Source organism: Mesoplodon densirostris, chromosome 2, assembly GCF_025265405.1.
Source record: "Mesoplodon densirostris isolate mMesDen1 chromosome 2, mMesDen1 primary haplotype, whole genome shotgun sequence".
NCBI lineage: Eukaryota > Metazoa > Chordata > Mammalia > Artiodactyla > Ziphiidae > Mesoplodon > Mesoplodon densirostris.
Genome location: NC_082662.1, coordinates 185,752,437 through 185,768,246, shown reverse-complemented (window position 1 = coordinate 185,768,246; position 15,810 = coordinate 185,752,437).

The window sequence follows — 15,810 nt, the reverse complement described above, 5'->3', positions numbered from 1 at the left end:
TTAAAACCACCACTGGGTCTAAAATAAAACACAATGTTTAAATCATGAGAATTTGAATGTTCTGTTTTATAGAATTCATGCCATGCATATTTTCGAAGATGAACCATAACTAAAATTAGGAAATGATCTTTCATTTATCTTATTCACCTATTTATCTGAATATACTATTAAATGGCTTCTCATCTCAGTTGTGATTTCATTGTTACTCTCTATTTACCTGAATGACTTTTGCTTAGGTGACTAAAGAATACTAGAAACTTGGATCTTCCATTATAGGCTTCCATTCACAAACCAAGTTCCTACAATTTATAGGTAAGATTAAAAATATGGGAATACAAAGACTGTAACTAGAAAACATGAGGATCCTAGGAAGACAAAAATCACACAAGTTCTTACTGAAGAATGTAACACTCAAATTCCATTTAGGATGTTTTGCTGCAGAAGTGGGATGTGGCCAGAAGGGTAATCTACTTTCAGACACAGAGACTCTGGGTCCCCTGAGACAACAGGAACATCAACCTCCAGAGAGGGGCCTCATAACCTATATCCGGGGTATAGAGCAGCAATACTCCAGGATATGGCAATGTCTAAGATGGATGGGGAGCACCAGCTCCCAAACTCTTGACAATGTAAACTCTTTCATGACACAGCCAAGCCCTCCATTCTTAACAAAACATCAACTAAAATGCAAATGGTAGAAGTGTTGGCTTTTCCTATTCATATTAAAAATATGTAAGGCAGAAGTTCAAAGACTAAAAAAAACTGTTAATGGCCATATACTTTTGGAAATTAAAGAAAACCTGAAGAAAAAGAACATGCATATGCGTAAGAAATATTACTATGTTAAATAAATGTAAGTATTATAAGCTGAGGATAATGCAATTTATTACATTAATAAAACGAGTAGACTACATGAAAAAATCAGAGATCTATATTTTATATATAATTTATATGTATATAACATTTATTATATGTATATATGTATTTAGTAATGATTGGAATGGACAAAGATATAGAGCAAATCACTAAACTGTTACTAAGCTTGAAAGATAATGCCAACAGTTTTTCCCAAGATGTAGAGAGTAGAAGGTTTGAGGTGGAGAGATTATAAGAAAATTTACCATGTTAGATATTAACAATATAGTTACAGGATCTATATGGCAAGTATCCCAGAGGAACAGAAAAGAGAGCATTCATAGAGGTAATATTTTAAATGAATTAATAAAATAAAATAAATTGATGAGACTTTTCTAGAATTGAAGATAAACAAACAGATTAAATACAAAGTGAGCTAAGCAGTTTTTTTTAATTAATAAAAGTATAAATATATTGTTTGTAGACTTTTTTGATGATGGCCATTCTGACTGGTGTGAAGTGATACCTCATTGTAGTTTTGATCTGCGTGACTCTAAAGATCAGTGACGTTCAGCATCCTTTCATGTATTTGTTGGCAATCTGTATATTTTCTTTGGAGAAATGTCTATTTAGGTCTTTTGCCCATTTTTGGATTAGGCTGTTTGCTTTTTTGATATTGAGCTGCATGAGCTGCTTATAAATTTTGGAGATTAGTCCTTTGTCAGTTGCTTCATTTGCAAATATTTTCTCCCATTCTGAGGGTTGTCTTTTTGTCTTTTTTATATTTTCCTTTGCTGTGCAAAAGCTTTTAAGTTTCATTTGGTCCCATTTGTTTATTTTTGTTTTTATTTGCATTTCTCTAGGAGGTGGGTCAGAAAGGATCTTGCTGTGATTTATGTCATAGAGTGTTCTGCCTATGTTTTCCTCTAAGAGTTTTATAGTTTCTGGACTTAAATTTAGGTCTTTAATCCATTTGGAGTTTGTTTTTGTGTATGGTGTTAGGGAGTGTTCTAATTTCATTCTTTTACAAAAATCTACAAACAATAAATGCTGGAGAGGGTGTGGAGAAAAGGGAACCCTCTTGCACTGCTGGTGGGAATGTAAATTGATACAGCCACTATGGAGAACAGTATGCATATTTTGTTTATTTTGCATATTTCATCATGCATATTTTGTTTATTTTTTTAAGATGAAGTATGCAAAATGTAAAGAGAGCCTATTGTCTTCTTTTACCCTTTTGAGTTTTTAGTTACTTTTGGAATCAAAACGAGCAGTGTGTTGAAAAGAGACAGGGAGGGAATATCAAGGGAATATATCCTGGTAATTACTAACCTCTCAAATCCTCCGTCATGAGAATAATGGTCTGAGTGCCAAAGACAGAGATTTTGCCTCTGCAGTTATAGCTATCTCTTTTCTTTCATTAAAAAAAAATGCATATAACTTATTTTATTACTTTTCTTTTTTGAGTAAGTGGCTCAGATATTGTTGGCTAGTTAGTCCTGAAAAAATGTTTCCTTCTCTAAAACACTGTCCAAATATCTGCCTGCACACTTTGGGCTGCCAGAGCTAGCAGAGGTCTGGGGATGCTTCAGTGTAAAACCCTTTAGGTTACTTTCATAGACTGACTTCTACATGTCACTCATCATGGTGTTTAACAAATTTTCTTTACATGTGAGTCGCCGTGTTAACAGTAGCTTCTATGAGGGACAAGATATGTTTGTGTGTGTGTTTTTTTTAAATTTTCTTTTTATTTTAACTTTTTATTTTATATTGGAGTATAGTTGATTACCAATGTTGTGTTAGTTTCAGGTGTACAGCAAAGTGATTCAGTTATACATATACATGTATCTATTCTTTTTCAAATTCTTTTCCCATTTAAGTTGTTACATAATATTGAACAGTTTCCTATGCTATACAGTAGGTCCTTGTGGGTTATCCATTTTAAATATAGCAGTGTGTACATGTCAGTATGCTTTAATATTTTTTTGCCCACATCCTGGGATGCAACAGGCATTTAACATATGGAAGATACTCATATAACATCATTAAATTCATTAATTCATTCACCTAAAATGTTTTTAAGTGAGTGAAAAATAAGTAAATGAACAAATGCACTTCTCTCAAAGGCTTATTTTATCTTTTCTTGATTGGAATGTCTGTACTGTTCACCAAAGAATTCTGGGTGGGAAAGGCCCTCTAATCTAGAACTCCCATATCAGAGGTAAGTAGACTAAAACCCACAGGTAAGTATAGGTTAGTTTCTTGTGGCTGCAAATTACCACAAACTTGGGGGCTTAAAATATCAGAAATTTATTCTTTTATGGTTCTAGAGCCCAGAAGTTTGAAATCAGGATACCTAGGCTGGAATCAAGGTATTGATAGAGCCACTCTCCCTCCAGAGGCTCAAGATGAGTATTGTTTCTTGTTTCTTCACCTTTGATGGCTGCTGGCTATCTTTTAGCTAACGGCCAGGTCACCCCAATTCACGGCTTCTTGGTCACACTGCTTTCTTTTCTAGTTTTCAACATGTTCCCAAAATCCTTCTGAGCCCTTACCATGAACACCTTTATTGTTCGTATTTCTACCAACAATCCATGGAAGGCAATCTAGGGTTTTTCTATCATGCACCTCCAAATTTTCCAGCTCATACCCATTACCTAATTCCAAAGCCACTTCCACATTTTTAGGTATTTGTTATAGCAGCATCCCATTTCCTAGTACCATATTTCTTTGCAAAAATATGTTTTACAAAGAATGGGGCATTACCTCAGGAAATGTCTTTGCTGCAAAACTACATTTCTTCTGTAAGAAAAAGGGACAGAATTAAAGTGAATTTTCCTTACCCTGTATGTTGTTCTAAATTTTTAAGATTATTAATTCCTGGAAATTACATTGGAAAAAAAAAACTATAATTGAGGACATGGACTAAAAAATATTGCATATTTATAAATAATATATATTTCGATTTTTTAAAAAACTTAAATTTGACCAGGATGTATTTTCTCATGAGTTAAATGGAGAGTTATCATTTCTATCTATGAGAGGCTGACTTTGTTGGGTTAAGATTAGATGTGAGGGCCTCCCTGGTGGCGCAGTGGTTGAGAGTCCGCCTGCCGATGCAGGGGACACAGGTTCGTGCCCCGATCCCGGAGGATCCCACATGCTGCGGAGCGGCTGGGCCCGCGAGCCATGGCCGCGGAGCCTGTGTGTCCGGAGCCTGTGCTCCGCAACGGGAGAGGCCACAGCAGTGAGAGGCCCGCGTACAGCAAAAAAAAAAAAAAAAAAAAAAAAAAAGATTAGATGTGAGCACAGAGGGAAAATATATACACTGAGTGATTAGTAAAAACAAATTTAATACATAAAGAAGAATTATGTTGAGTTTATTACCTCAATGTGTCTATTTTGTTTTCATTTTCAACTATTAATTTAAACCACATATGGCAAAAAGGCATATTTGAAGTATGAAGGAAATTCACATTTCCACCAAGGACCACTTGAGGAAATTGGACAAAAGACTGATGTTAGTTGGTTAGTTGCTTTAAGAAGAGAAGCAGTAGAAAAGGGCTGATGGGAGTAAGCTATTTTCGGCAACAAATCCCATCACATCTTTGTCTTTAATATAAACGTACTCTTACATATTTAATATTCATTCCTATTCAAATAAAAGCTAAGTTTGATATTGTGGCAGTTCCTATGTGTAAGAAAGTTGTATATATAGGAAACATTCCAAACAAATTGATGAAGAAAGCACTTTCAGAATGGGGGTATGAGTAGCTCTGTAGACCCCCTTACCAGCGAAACAACCATAACATGCACATTATTGTAAAAACGACCATTTGAAGTCTCTGAAAATTGTTTTCAGGGCATAATGCAAGTGTAGAAACATTTACTCAAGAAAATCTATTAAATATCCATAAGAACAGTGAAAGTCAGTGACACTGAAACCAAACCAGCTCCTTCCACCACCTCCCCCACTCAGCTCTGTGTGTCAGAAGCTCTACTCCGGGTGAATATAACCAAGAGAAGAGGGGACCCCTCTTACCTAACCTTCTAGTTTAAGGCTATTCCAGGAGGAGCAGGCTACCAGCATTTCTCATCTACCCCAACTCCATGTGGGGAAAATGCTGTTTTAGGCAAGAGGAGGCAAGAGGTCTAGGGACAGTTCTTCCATCCAGCACTCACTTGTAGTGTGGAGGCACTGCCCAGACACTGAAGACTGAGAATACTGAGCACCAGCCATCCTTGCCCACACAACCTTTACATCAGATGTTCCACACGGGAAGAGAAATGGCAAAAAGCCCGGTGACTACAAAACTGCCCCGATCTCTGTTCATAAAGCAGGAGTGACACTCTGAGAGAAGCAGATTGCTGTTCTCACACCCATTTCCAAAACCATGGCACAGAGGTCCTGCCAGGACCAGAGACAGTTTTTAAAAACAGAGACTTCTATAGGTCTATAGCAAGTAGCTGAAAATTAGTGGAGCCTAATAGCTGTGTGTGAAACCACAGGAAAAAGGAAGATTAAGACGTCAGGGACAGAGATAGTCAAAGAGAACCCTGTTAAAAACACCATCATCCCTGGAATTCAGGGTTATTGATGCATACCCAAGGCTGCACTCTTTGGAAATCAACATTAGAGACTTCAAGTCTGCATGGGAAGTAGACTTCACTGGAAGGGTCTAGGTAAGTTACTAAGCAGATAAACAAGAAAACAAGCAAAAAGCAAGTAGTCATGGGGCAGGAGGGATCAGAACACAGTACTGCCTCAAGACGTTAGCTGATGTGTCTTGTTTACAACAACAACAACAACAAATGTGAGACATGCAAAGGAACAGGGAAAGAAACAGAAAATGGGATTCATTTACAGGAAGAAAAGCAGGCAATAGAAATTGCCTGTAAGAAGGCTCAGATTTCAGAGTTAGCAACTATCCAAATATATTCAAAAAATATAAAGTGAAAAAGAAAGGAAAGCAAGATATGATAATCATGTCTCATTGAATAGAGAATATGAAGATAAAAAAATTGAGTATATCTCCAAATGGAAATTGTGGAAATGAAAAGTGTAGTAACTGAAGTGAAAATTTCACTAGAGAGGCTCAAATATAGACTTACCCTGCAGAGAAAGAATCAGTGACCTTGAAAATAGATTGACAGAAATTACTCAATCTGAGGAATGAACAGGAATCAGAAAAAAGAATCAGAGAAAAGCGGTACACCATAAAATGTATCAATTTACACGTAATGTGAGAACCTGAAGGAGAGAGACAAAAAGGCACAGAAAAATGTGTAAATACATGATTGCTTAAACTTCTATTTGATGAAAAATATTAATTTACTCATTCAAGAAACTTGATGAACTCGAGAGATGATAAATTAAAAGATGCACATTCTGACACCTCATAGTCAAAATACTGAAAGCCAGAAACAAAAGGAAAATCTTTAAAGGACCAAGAGCAAAATGACTCATCATATGTGAGGAAACTCCAAGAAAGTTAACGCTAACTTTTTATAATACAGTGGAGGTAAGAGGGCAGTAAGATGGCATATTCAAAGTGCTGACAGAAAAAACAAACAAACAACTCTTAACCAAAAATATAATATCCAGCAAAAATTCTTTCAAAAATGAAAGTGAAATAAAAACATCCACATATCAACAAAAACTGAGAGAAAGTGTTGCTGGTAAACCTATATTACAATAAAATGTTCAAGGAAATTCTTCAAGCTGAAAGTTTGTGAAACCAGAGAGTAATTCAAAGATACATTAAAACAAAAAAGAATCAAGAAATTAATTATGCAAGTATTGACAAAAGACAGTATGATTGCATATTTCTTTCTCTTCCTAACTTAATACCTATTGCAAAAAAACCAGTATGTGTACAATTGTTAGTAATATAAAATATAAATATGAAATGTATTTGACAATAATAAGACAAAAGAGGTAGGTAGGAATAAGCTGTATTGGAGTAGTCAAATAACACCAGATGGTAACTTGGATCAACAGGAAGAAATGGAAAAAACAAAACAAAACAGAGCAGAAAAAATAGCTAAGAAATGGTAAATATAACACTCTCTAATATATACTAATATATATTAGTATATACGTCATGTAATGTATATATACTTCTATCTTCTTTCAAGTTCTTTAAGCAAATTAAAATCCTATAAAGTAACATTTATAACAATGTATGTTAGGGAATATAACATATATAGATTTATATGTATAACAATAGTAGCATGTAAAAGGAAAGAGAGGGTAAAGCTATATAACCAAAACCTTTCTATAGTTCACTGGAATTAAATTACTGTAAATCTCAAGTGGATTTTGATATGATTTATACTGTGAGCTGTAGGATAATCATTAAAAAAACACTCGAAGTATATAGATAAAAATCATTAAAGGACTGAAAATGTTACACTAGGAAGTATCTACTTAGTGCAAAAGAAAGCAGTAAAAGAGTCACAGAGAAATAAAAAATTGTAAGATATAGAAAACAAAACGTAATGTGGCTGACATGAATTCAACTATACCAATAAAAATACTAAATGTAATTTCACTGGACAATTCAAATTTAACTACAGATCTAATGCAATATCTGTCAAAATACCAGCTACTTCTTTTCCAGAAATTGATAAACTGATTCTAAAATTCATATGGAAATAGAAAGTCACACTATGAATAGCCTAAACAATCACAGCAAAGAACAAATGTAGGAGGATTTACACTGACCAATTTAAAAACTTACTACAAAGCAATAGCAATCAATACAGTATGATAATAGCAATATAATAGAAAAACAGATCAATGGAATAGCATTGAGAGTCCAGATGTAAACTTTTATATTTATGTTTAATTAATTTTTGACAAGGGTACCAAGACAATTCTATGGGGAAAGAATACTTTTGTCAACAACTGGCGCTGGAACAACTAGATTTCCACAGGCAAAAGAAAGAGGTTGAACCTCCTTCCTCACCATAAATAAACACTAACTCAAAAGGAATTGTATATCTAAGTGTATAAACTAAAATTATAAATCTCTTAGAAGAAAACATAAGATTAAATCTTGTGAACTTGATTTAGGCAAAAATCTTCTTAGATAGGACACCAAAAGCAATCAACTGAAAAAATATAAATCGGACTTAAATCATATTTTATCACTTCTGAGCTTAAAGAATACCTCAAGAAAGGGCAACGGTCAGAAGGAGACCTTCAAGATGGCAGAGGAGTGAGAAGTGGAGATCACCTTCCTCCACACATATACATCAGAAATACATCTACATGTGGAACAACTCCTACAAACACCTACTGAATGCTGGCAGAAGAACTCAGACTTCCCAAAAGGCAAGAAACTCCCCACATACCTGGGTAGGGCAAAAAAAAAGGAAAAACAAAGAATAGGGACGGGACCTGCACCTCTGGGAGGGAGCCATGAAGGAGGAAAGGTCTCCACACACTAGAAGCCCCTTCGTGGGCGGAGACTGCGGGTGGCTGAGTGCGGGAGCTTCGGGGCCGCGGAGGAGAGCGCAGCAACAGGGGTGCGGAGGGCAAAGCGGAGAGATTCCCGCACTGGGGATCGGTGCTGACCGGCACTCACCAGCCCGAGAGGCTTGTCTGCTCGCCCGCAGGGGCGGGCGGGGGCTGGGAACTAAGGCTCGGGCTTTGGAGGTCAGATCCCAGGGAGAGGACTGGGGTTGGCGGAGTGAACACAGCCTGAAGGGGGCTAGTGCACCACAGCTAGACGGGAGGGAGTACAGGAAAAAGTCTGGAGCTGCGTAAGAGGCAAGAGACCATGGTTTCAGGGTGCGGGAGGAGAAGGGATTAAGAGCACCGCCTAAACAAGCTCCAGAGATGGGCCCGAGACACCTCTATGAGCGCAGACCCCAGAGACGGGCATGAGACGCTAAGGATGCTGCTGCTGCCACCAAGAAGCCTGTGTGCAAGCACAGGTCACTATCCACACCATCCCTCCCGGGAGCCTGTGCAGCCCGCCACTGCCAGCGTCCCGTGATCCAGGGACAACTTCCCCGAGAGAACGCAAGGCGCCTCAGGATGTTGCAACGTTCCGCCGGCCTCTGCCACCACAGGCTCACCCCGCATTGTGCCCCTCCCTCGCCCCGGCCTGAGCGAGCCAGAGCCCCCTAATCAGCTGCTACTTTAACCCCGTCCTGTCTGGTAGGGGAAGAGATGCCCTCAGGTGACCTACACGCAGAGGTGGGGAAAATCCAAAGGTGAACCCCAGGAGCTGTGCAAACAAAGAAGAGGAAGGGAATCTCTCCCAGCAGCCTCAGAGCAGCAGATTGAATCTCCACAATCAACTTGATGTACCCTGCATCTGTGGAATACCTGAATAGACAATAAATTATCCCAAAATTGAGGCGGTGGACTTTGGGAGCTACGATATACGTATATATATATATTTCCTTTTTCTCCTTTTGTGAGGGTGTATGTGCATGCTTCTTTCTGTGACTTAGTCTGTATAGCTTTGCTTTTATCATTTGTCTTAGGGTTCTGTCCATCCGTTTTTTTGTTGTTGTTTTTTTTTTAGTATAGTTTTTAGCACTTGTTATCATTGGTAGATTTGTTTTTTGCTTTGTTTTCTCTCTTTCTTTTTTCTTTTTTCATTACTTTTTAATTTTTTATTTTAATAATTAATTTTTATTTTAATAACTTTATCATTTTATTTATTTTTCTTTCTTTCTTTTTTTCTCCCTTTTCTTCTGAGCACTGTGGCTTAAAGGGTCTTAGTGCTCCGGCTGGGTATCAGGCCTGTGCCTCTGAGGCAGGAGAGCCGAGATCAGGACATTGGTCCACCAGAGACCTCCCAGCTCCACGTAATATCAAACAACAAAAGCTCTCCCAGAGATCCCCATCTCAACACGCTAAGACCCAACTCCACTCAATGACCAGCAAGCTACAGTGCTGGACACCCTATGACAAACAACTAGCAAGACAGAAAAACAACCCCACCCATTAGCAGAGAGGCTGCCTAGTGTCATAATAAGGTCAGAGACACCCCAAAAAACACAACAGCAGACGTGGTCCTGCCCACCAGAAAGACAACATACAGCCTCATCCTCCAGAACACAGGCACTAGTCCCCTCCACCAGGAAGCCTACACATCCCACTGAACCAACCTTAGCCACTTGGGGTAGAAACCAAAAACAGCGGGAACTACGAACATGCAGGCTGTGAAAAGGAGACCCCAAATACAGTAAGTTAAGCAAAATGAGAAGACAGAGAAACACACAGCAGATGAAGGAGCAAGGTAAAAACCCACCAGACCAAACAAATGAAGAGGAAATAGGCAGTCTACCTGAAAAAGAATTCAGAGTAATGATAGTAAAGATGATCCAAAATCTTGGAAATAGAATGGAGGAAATACAAGAAACGTTTAATAAGGACCTAGAAGAACTAAAGAGCAAACAAACAATGATGAACAACACAATAAATGAAATTAAAAATTCTCTAGAAGGAATAAACAGCAGTATAACTGGGGCAAAGAACTGATAAGTGACCTGTAAGACAAAATAGTGAAATAACTACTGCAGAGCAGAATAAAGAAAAAAGAATGAAAAGAATTGAGGACAGTCTCAGAGACCTCTGGGACAACATTAAACCTACCAACATTCGAATTACAGGGGTCCCAGAAGAACAAGAGAAAAAGTAGGCTCTGAGAAAATATTTGAATAGATTATAGTTGAAAACTTCCCTCATATGGGAAAGGAAATAATTAATCAAGTCCAGGAAGCACAGAGAGTCCCATACAGGATAAATCCAAGGAGAAACACACCAAGACACATATTAATCAAACGGACAAAAATTAAATACATAGAAAAATTATTAAAAGCAGTAAGGGAAAAACAACAAATAACATACAAGGGAATCCCCATAAGGTTAACAGCTGATCTTTCAGCAGAAACACTGCAAGCCAGAAGGGAGGACATATTTAAAGTGATGAGAAGGAAAAACCTACAACCAAGATTACTCTACCCAGCAAGGATCTCATTTAGTTTCGATGGAGAAATTAAAACCTTTACAGACAAGCAAAAGCTAACAGAATTCAGCACCACCAAACCAGCTTTACAACAAATGCTAAAGGAACTTCTCTAGGCAGGAAACACAAGAGAAGGAAAAGACCTACAATAACAAACCCAAAATAGTTAAGAAAATAGTAATAGGAATTGACATATTGATAACTACCTTAAATGTAAATGGATTAAATGCTCCAACCAAAAGACATAGACTGGTTGAATGGACACAAAAACAAGACTTGTATATATGCTGTCTACAAGAGACCCACTTCAGACCTAGGGATACATACAGACTGAAAGTGAGGGGAGGGAAAAAGTTATTCCATGCAAATGGAAATCAAAAGAAAGCTGGAGTAGCAATCCTCATATCAGACAAAATAGACTGTAAAACAAAGACTATTACAAGAGACAAAGAAGGACTACATAATGATCAAGGGATCAATCCAAGAAGAAGATATAACAATTGTAAATATTTATGCACTCAACATAGGAGCACCTCAATGCATAAGGCAAATGCTAACAGCCATAAAAGGGGAAATCGACAGTAACACAATCAGAGTAGGGGACTTTAACAACCCACTTTCACCAATGGACAGATCATCCAAAATGAAAATAAATAGGAAGCAGAAGCTTTAAATGTTACATTAAACAAGATGGACTTCCTTGATATTTATAGGACATTCCATCCAGAAACAACAGAATACACTTTCTACTCAAGTGCTCATGCAACATTCTCCAGGATAGATCATATCTTGGGTCACAAATCAAGCCTTGGTAAATTTAAGAAAATTGAAATCATATCAAGTATCTTTTCCGATCACAATACTCTGAGACTAGATATCAATTACCAGAAAAAATCTGTAAAAAATACAAACACATGGAGGCTAAACAATACACTACTTAATAATCAAGAGATCACTGAAGAAATCAAAGAGGAAATCAAAAAATACCTAGAAACAAATGACAATGAAAACACGGCGACCCAAAACTATGGGATGCAGCAAAAGCAGTTATAAGAGGGGAGATTATAGTAATACAATCTTACCTCAAGAAACAAGAAACATCTCAAATAAACAACCTAACTTTACATCTAAAGCAGTTAGATAACGAACACACCATTTTAAAATAATTATATTCCAATAATGTTGTTTAAAAAATAAAAGGGCAAAGGTCACCCATAAAATGGAAGAGTGTATCTGAAAATCATCTGACAAGGGAACTATGTTCGGAAAAAATAAAGAACTCTTAACAATTCAACAAAAAGACAACTCAACTTAAATGAGCAAAGAATATGAATAGACATTTCTGTAAAGCTATTATACAAATGGCCAGAAGTATGCTTGACATTAGCCAGTATCAAAGTGCAAATCAAAACCATAATTAAATACCACTCCACCACCTCCCCACTAGAATGGCTATAATCAAAAACATAAAATAACCAGTGTTTGTGAGAATGTGGAGAAATCTGAACTCCCATACATTGCTGGTGGAGAAGTAAAATGGCAGAGACTCTTGTGGAAAACAGTTGGGGCTGCCTCACACAGTCAAACTTCAAGTTCCCATATACCCCAGCAATTCCACTCCAAGGTAAATATCCAAGAGAGACAAAAACATGGAAGGTAAACAAAAGCAAACATAAACTCAAAGAATTGTACATAAGTATTCTTATCAACATTATTCATAACAGTCAGAATTGGAAACAATTCAAATATCCATTAACTGATGCATGGATAAATAAAAAGTGGTATGCCCATACAATAGAATATTATTCAGAGATAAAAATTAATGAAGTATGGGACATAGAGAAACCTTGAAAATATTAAGCTTAGTAATAAAGTCACAAAATTTCAAATGTTGTAGGATTCCATGTACATTAAAAGTCCAAATTAGGCAAATCTGTAAAGAAAGTAGATTAGTGGTTGCCTAAAGCACTAATGGTGGGGAGGACAGGGAATGTCTGATGATTATGAGCTTCCTTTTGGGGATGATGTTTGTATACTCTGTGAATATACTAAAAATTTTCCTATTATACACTTGAATTGTATGTTGTGTGATATATATCTAATAAAACTTCTAAAAATAGTTAGAAAACCAAATTTGTTAAGGAAAAATATCAGACAAATTTTCTTCAAATTGTTTTCACCAGTGTGAAGGTTCTTAGAAAAATATATTTTAATTCATTGTCATAATAGAGCAAATAGATTACAAATATATACATCAGAGTTCTGTCAGATATTTTTCAGACTGCTGTACTTCAAGGCATTGGATGTAATGTATACATTCCCTTACAAAAATGACGTTACCTAGATTCATGTTTTCTTCATGCATAGTCAATTATGTTTGGGATGTTCAGAAGTTTATTTCTACACACACATAAAAACCCATGACTTAAAATGTGTAATTTTTGTTGGTAAATCGGACATTTAGTGATAGAAGATTACCAAATTTGCACCATTATTTAACACAGCCTCAGAGAAAGAAGAGACTATATAAGCAACATTATTTTTCCACCCACTGGATTTTGACTGTAATAAAGAGAAAAATCCTCTGTTTGCTTATGCCAAAATGAGTATTTCACTGGGCTTGGATTTAGTAGAAAGGAGATTGAGCTGAGGCACCCTGCTGGGCACCCCATGAGTAACTAGCAGTAATTTAATCCTTCAGCTATTGATTAGTAGGAAGAATGACTAAAATATTCACATAAGAAAGTATATGGGTTTTTCTCTGGCTTTCTCTAGGAGAGCAAATATTTTCTTACTTACTAGTTAATGCATAAACATTCCAAAGAGCATTACATAATAAGTGAAAATTTTTGCAGGAAAAAAACCCCTGACTTATGAAGTAGTTACTCTTGTATTTAACTTTCAGAATGCAGTCGTTGGCATGCTTCTAACGCTTATCATTTGGGTCACATATGCTGTTCCCACATGAATAGACCTAACTATGATTGTGCCAACTCTAGCATCAGAATTCTCCTTTATACAGGTTTTCTTGGCTTTTGTAGATTTGCTTAAGGCTTTTTACATGGAAGGGATAAGTTTTTCAAAAGGGAGGACCTGCCAGAGCTTTTTGTACACTGCCAATGACAGCAGCAGGCTGCTGATTTCTAGAGTACCACATTTTAACTCTGTCATAGGACTGACATGAAACTACTGCACTGAAAAGAACTGGTAAATATAATTTAAAAATATGATATATTTGTAAACAAAACAATTTGCTCAAGCATTGTAAACAGCCAATGCTGTTTCATTGATAAAGAGGTAATTATACATATATCAATGGCAAAAGGAATGAGGGTATTAATACAAATTGTATTTTAATATCTTGTTTCCCATCTTAATCACTTAAAGAAACTTAGAAATAGAAGAATTGCTTTCATTTTTAAAAATTATTACAATTTCTATATGGGCTAACAGTTTAATATACAGAGTTGAGAATCAATTAATGTTTCATAATTGAACTACCAGACTCATGAAGTTCTTCTCAGTGAATACATATACACTTGAGAATTAGTGCTTAAAGGCAAAAAATTATGTAGTTGCTTAAAGTATCACTCGCTAACTATAATAAACTGAACATATTTAATTTGGTAATATGTTCTTTCCAAATATAATATTATTATTCAGACTTTTTTTCTTAAAGAAAAAAATAGTGAAATCTCTTTAGAATGATGTGTCTACTGATAAAATGAAGTTCATATGTAAAGCAATTGTCCAAGGGATAATGGCAAAACAATTTGAAGAAAAGGTGCCGGCATTACTCGGATTCTCTCTTTTTCTATTTTTGTCTCTCCATATGTATATGTATATGCATATATATCTGTGTGTATAAACCTTTATATATTTACACATAACTATCATAAATATAATATGACAGAATTCAAGATATAAATATATATGCACATGGTATTTTATATAATAGAAATTACATAAAATACACTCAAATGTATTATTTTATTAAATATTTTATTTTATGAATATTTATCAGTTATTAGAGTATGCCTTCTCTATTTTGTTTCTTCTTTATAGATCAGGTATACAGATGGCTTTCAAGGGAGTCATTAAAGACCTGAGTATCGTATACAAATAATCCTTGTATGTATATATGCACACTTTTTCTAAATGAGGTTCTATAAATTTCACCAGATTCTTAAAGGTTACACAAAATATATTGAATCATTAGACATAGACTTAGTCTATGGAACTTGGTGAAAATATTACTGGATTTTTGTTTAACAGCATAGGTGTAACAAAGTGGTTGCAAAGGGAAATTTATATATAGTTTCCTGGATGCCAGTCTATGCAGGTGGTAAAAAGATGCCAGTCGGATATTTTTCACGTTATTTTGCTCTAGCACTATCTTTAGATTTGTTGAACGTAACTACACATGAAGGCAGATTGTTTCACTATGTATTGGTACCTCCAGCCAAACTCAGTAATAGTGACTGTATCTTACCCCAGACAGCAAGTAATCTCAAGACCCTGCTGTTAAAATTTTTATCTGTATACTTACTATGTAAGGTGCAGGAACTTTAAGTCATGAGGGAAGGAGGGAGGGGCAGAGCAAGAGTGAGGAAGAAGTAGAATCATCAAAACGCAAAAGTGGCTGTAAGTCTGCATGTTAAAATGTTTTTGACAATGATTATTATACTACCTGGTTTGCATCAAAAACATAAAATAATTAAATAATGCTATAGAATAATGCTGATTAACTATCAGTCATATGTAATATGTATGTATATCTAACATTATTTATATGTATTATATACTATAAATAAATCTGTTCATTAACTTATGAGGTAGGTACTATTATCATTTTTACTTTACAGATGAAGAGAGCGGGGTTTAGAGAGGTTAGGTCATTTGTTCAAGGCCATACAGTGTTGCTAGCCTTTCACCTTAGACTGTATGACTAAAACATCTCCAC